Genomic DNA, 6,000 nt, shown 5'->3' with positions numbered 1-6,000 from the left:
TAATCTCCAAGGAATCAAAACTTGATCAATATATCAAGGACTCCATCAAGGAATAGATATATCATAAGAGAATCTCAATAGGCTTTGCCAAAAGAGTGTGAAATAACACTTATCTCTGTTTTATGAAATAACTCGAGTGAGTGGAATGAATGGTGGGAAACACTTACCAAGGAAAGGAATATTTTTGGTCCGTCCTTATTTCTATTATTATTTTTGCTTCTTAGAATGGAGGGAAGTGTTTAAAAAAATTCAAAAAAATATTTTAAATTAAAAAAAATATTTGCTTAAGTTTAGTTTTTTTTTAATATATATTTAGTTTAGTATTTTTTTATTTTCTAAAAAAATATATTTAGTTTCTGGTTTTTTATAACAAAAATTATATTTTCTTTCTATAAAAATGGATTTTAAACATCCATTCATGCTAAATTTGTGATTTTATGATATAAGTTTAAATTATATATAAAAAAGGTAACTTAATGCCATGCGTTGTGTCACTGAGATGGGTATTTTACATCTCTTCCTTGCTAAGTTATAGAATGTGCTTGGGTTTTCTTAATGCAATAAAATTAATTCTTCTCTTCATTATATCTTGAGATGTTCAACTTGCACCTAATATAACAAGTTAAAATAGGTTTTCCTTTGTCCTTTGTAGATTTCTTTCCCCATTAATCCTTGTCTTAATAGATTAATTGTCTTATGGTGGCCTTGAGTGGCCACTCCCATTAGTTGCATGATTTTTACTTTTATGTTAGTGACATTTCTTACGATTGATAACATGTTATTTAATTTATGAAAATGTGTTATTTTCCATATCATTGTTAAATATTAATATTAAATATGTTGGTTTTGAACATGGTTTAGAAAAAAGTTCCCAAAAGGTTTATAGATTGTAATTTATAATGTAATGCTTCACTACTTGATGAAATTGTTTTGGATATTTTTTTAAAGATTCATTGATTGATGAAATTTTTATGGATGTTTTTTTTAGTATATTAACTTGTATGTGATAAAGTCAAAAATCACCTCTTTTTGAGATTTTCATTAGTTAATTTCCCTTAAGGCTATCAAGTTCACCATTCAGTCCCAAGTTAAGGAAATACAGGAGTCATGAAGTGGCATTTTCCAATAACTTAAATCTTGGAACACGTTTTTTTTAGTCACATTATACTTCCTTTCTGTGTAAATTCTCCATGAAAATAGTCTCATGGAACATGAGGGACCTCAATAGCAAAGGAAAACAAATACTCCTAAAACAAAAATGGTACGCAAAGCACCCATCAATAATGTTGATATAATCCCAGATGTGGGTGATTGGCAAGTACAGTGAGGTGGCAATCCACTGGGTTGGTGTGTGGCTAGACCACATGGCCTTCTGTAGATTGGCACAGTGGTCCAAAATTTGCATTTGCAATAGCCATAAATGCACTTTACATAGGCGCCGTCTCCAACCTGTTAACTGTCACCCACCTCGGCTCTATGCAAACATGAATCCTCAGGAGCATTTCACTTCTGCATCTGTCCATCAACCTCTACCTCTGCAATGCCTCTGCCCTCAAGCCGTGGCAGCACCCAGCTCCCGCACAACCACCGGGAGATGCTGCCACCTCCTTTTTTGCATTGATTTTGGCTCCGGCATTCACTTCACCCAGAGCCTGGATTGCCATTTTATTTTCCATTAAGCCCTTGCTATTAATCCCTCCACTGAGCAACCTGCAAATTCAATAGTGTCTCTGCACCACATTGTGCTTAATTCTAGAAGTAATTCTCATACTCTTGCAGACAACATGCCAAGATTACGACACCGTATGTGGAGCTATAGGGGAGGGAGGCAAGGGAGCCTGAGTTGCCCCCAACACTCTCCTGCTTCAGACAACACTTCCTCCCTGGTAGAGCAAGCCCCTAGGCATTACCCAAATACTCATAGTGGAAGAGGATGCCTCCATTCGGTGCCCCCTACCTTGCCTCTTAGTAGCTTTCCTTCCATTTTGGCTTCGTCTCCTAGAGGCACTCCACCCCATCCTCAACTGCAATCACAGAATGCCCAATTCACCTTCTGCTCTACCCTGAACAGGCCCATCATCACGACCACAATATCCATTCTCTTTCACGAGGTGGAGAAGATCACAGAGGAATAGGCCACAGAGGTTTTCGGACGCACCAGAGCAATTGTGGAGCAGGGCACTATGAGTGGTGGTAGCACCATATTCATTGGGGTACAGGAAATTGCGAGTGGTGGACACACCACAAACAGATGCAGCCACACTAAAGTCGAACCAGCTATGGCTCAGACGAGCATCCAAGAGGCAGTGGAGCAAAATAATGAGCAGAAGACGAGACATGCAAGGAAGGTGGTACTAGACGAAGTAATGGACCCTTACTGTTGTTTCGCCGAGGAAGAACACTTGGAAATGTAGGTAGGCAACATGGAGATCTCGCAACAGGCAGGTGGCGACATGGAGTACAGGTGTTTCATCGTGGACGAACACCCACCATCTCCGCCTTGCTCCTAGTCCGCCACTTTGCTTGCCGTGTGTCCACCACACAGTATGCCACCTGTCTACCACTCAGATTGCCACGCGTCTGCCACACGGTCTGCCACACAGCATGCTACGTGTCTCTTCTCTCAGGTTTTTGGAACTTTGATTCCTAGTTTTTTGTTTCAATAGTTTTGTGGTTCCAGGGAAAAAACTACGAGTTTTAGGCTCTTCGGTTATTTTTTTGTCTCATTATGAACAATGATAACAAACTGGGTGCTTCGCTGGTTTCCCCTGAGTGGGCAGCAAGCTAATCTTTTGAACTCTTTTTTGCTAAGGACTGGTTTCCCTTCTTGGGCAGTTCAGATCTAGAATTTGTTGGTTTTTGCCATTCCTCAGGCATGGTTAAGTACAGGCTAAGGCCTCAGTGTACGATATCCTTTTTTTTCAGTAATAGAATTAGCATAACTTAGAAAAAAAAAATGTTGATATAAGAAATAAAAATATTAAGTGAGGTTCTACCTCATATAATTAGAAAATGGGAGAGGAATTTCCAAGTAGTAGTGATTGATGATTAGATATACTTGGGTGGAATGGCTATTATTTGGAATGTTTAGGACATCAAGATTACCAATATGTTTACCTCTTTTCACATTATGACAATATAATTTTAGTTAATTGACATCAGGGACTACTACCATGTATCCAATGTCTATGACTACAATATCACAAATGGAAAATCTCTATTTCTCAATTCTATTTGGAGCACAAGTAATTTATACTCCCCATCTCCGTGGACTATTGGGAGTGACTTCAATATTAACAAGTGTCTCGAGCAACAGAAAGGATGAATCACAATGTTTACCAAGAGATTTTGTAAGATATACCATCAAGACCCTAAAGTAGTATCCATTAAATTTCTCAAGCAATGAGTCTCCAACCCACACATGTGGATCAATGACATGTAATACATGTGTGTGTTGTGACTAACTTAATACACTGTTCTAATAACTCCACAAACTTAAGCATTTCACTCCGTCACATGATTGACTGTAGTGTGACATAAGTAAACCAAGAGTAGACATGAAACCCTTAGGCAAGAAAAATTCCCTAGATCCTCAATTAGGTGCTTAAAGGATGAAGTGAAAATGAAAGGGGAAAAGAGGACTTCATGATTTAACTATCACAAACATGTGATCAAGTGTGACTAGGAGTGTATATATTCATATGTTTTCCAAAGAGGGTGTGAATACATGAGTTACCATTCATTGGGCCTTATTTTTCTTTCTTTCGATTTTTCTTATATATAGGACTTAGGGAATAAGGTTTTCATAAGTTTTGAACAACTCATAGATATAATATTTACATAAATTTTCACTTTAACCTTAGAGTTTAGACTTAGATAAATCATTATAGTGTATATTTAATGATTTTGGCTTTCACTTTTTGATTTTCTTTCATCACAAATGACAAAAAGGGGAAATATTTTGCCACAAATCTATGAATTCTTAATCATAAAGGCGTCATGCAATAAAAAAAAATTAATGATGTTATTCCCTATGAAAATGATGGGTATTCTTGAGAAACGCTTATGCTTGTGGATGTCTCCTCCCTGGTTGAGAGGGAGTGAGCATTGACACCATATTATCCTTTTGTCATGTACTATGGCTGAGACTAATAGTTGTAAGCCTACTAAAGACACCAATAGGGAGGATGGTGGATTAGATAAACATATGGGACCAAAATTCTTTGAGAATTTGTGCTTTGACTAAGACTAACCGCCATAATTCAAGTACATTAATCCAAGATAAGAATATTCATGAGGATCGGCTTTTCCTGGTGTCAAATATTATGACAGTGGATTAGGAAATGATCATGTGAGGACATGCCTGATGAACATCCTAGTGTGGTAAGTGCCTAAAGAGGTAGTGGTGTCCAAATTTATACCTCCCAACATTGTGCTATGATATGATGGAGATATATAACTTGTTAGTCAAGGCCTTTCTATTTTGACAATGTTGGCTATGATGATTTAAATAATTGTTGATGCTTATCAATCCAAATCCCTTCGTATATGAATATTTCAACTTGATAGTACTTTTTTGTCTCATTATGAGTATTTCCCTAGTTTAGAGGGAGTATCATCATCTTCACTATCATCGTCATCACCACCATCAATCTCATCATTTCATTATCGTCATAAACACCATTCATGTCATCATCATCATCATCATGATTATGGACATTATTGTCAATTGTTCATAATTATAGGTGTCGTAAGAAATATCATCAACCCAAAAAATATTACGAATTCTAAAAAAGGGTTGTTAGGACACATGATATATGCAAGAGAAATGACAACTTTATTTTTTAGAGATGATCAATGATCATCATCACCACTACCATTATCATCATTATAATTTTCATCATCCCCGTCATCATAATTAATGTAATTTATATCATCATTGTTGTCAACTTAGTCATGAACATCATAATCATCATTCATGCCATTATTGTTGTTGATGATGACCAAGATGAAAATAATGATAATGATGATCAAATGATGATGACTTGGAAGATGACTCTAAAGATAATGATTATGATTATGACCATGACAACATTTAAAAATTGGGATAATTGTCTAAGGTCATTAGCATTGCCATCATCATTGTCATCATCATCATTTTCATTATAACCCCCATCATTTTTATCATCATTTTGATTATCATAGTAATCACAATTTATGTCATCGTCATCATCTTCATTATCATCATCATCATAATTATTGACATTGTCATCAGTTGCTCATAATTGTTAATGTCATAAGAAATATCATCAATGCAAAAATTATATGAGTGTTGGAAAATGGATGCAAAAGTAAAAAAAAAAAATGGGGGCAAAAATAGATGTAAAATTGGATGAAGAGTGGACACAAAATTAGTAGATGCAAAACAAGACAGAAAAAATGACACAAAAGTGGATGAAAAAGTAGATGCAATAGTTGATGCAAACTTGGACACAAAATAGGGTGCAAGCATGGATGAAAAAGTGGAAGAAAACATGGGTGTAATATTAGGTATAAAACTTAGCATGAATTGTTGTGAAATAAATGTGGATACAACAATGAACAAAAAAAAAGACGCAAACTTGGATGCAAAAAGGAGGCAAAATTGGATTAAAAAATGGACGTAAACATGGACCAAACATGGGTGCAATAGTGGACACAAAATTAGATTCAAAATTGGACACATCAGAAGTGGATGTAAAAGTAGATGCAAAATGGGATGCAAAAAATAGAAAAATTATTTGATGCAAACTTGGACACAAAAGAGGATGCAAATGTGGATACAAAATTGGAAGAAAATGTGGGTTTCAATGATAGGCACAATATATGGCACAACAAAAGTGGATGAGAAAGTGGATGTAATAAAAAACACAAAAAAATATGCAAACTTGGTTGCAAGACAATATGCAATAAGGGATGAAAAAGTGGATGCAAACATGGGTGCAACAACAGAAACAAAAT

This window comes from Pinus tabuliformis, chromosome 1_2 (genome assembly GCF_031772625.1).
Source record: "Pinus tabuliformis cultivar Carrire ecotype Pingquan chromosome 1_2, CPIR1, whole genome shotgun sequence".
NCBI lineage: Eukaryota > Viridiplantae > Streptophyta > Pinopsida > Pinales > Pinaceae > Pinus > Pinus tabuliformis.
Note: the sequence above shows the minus strand (reverse complement) of the source record.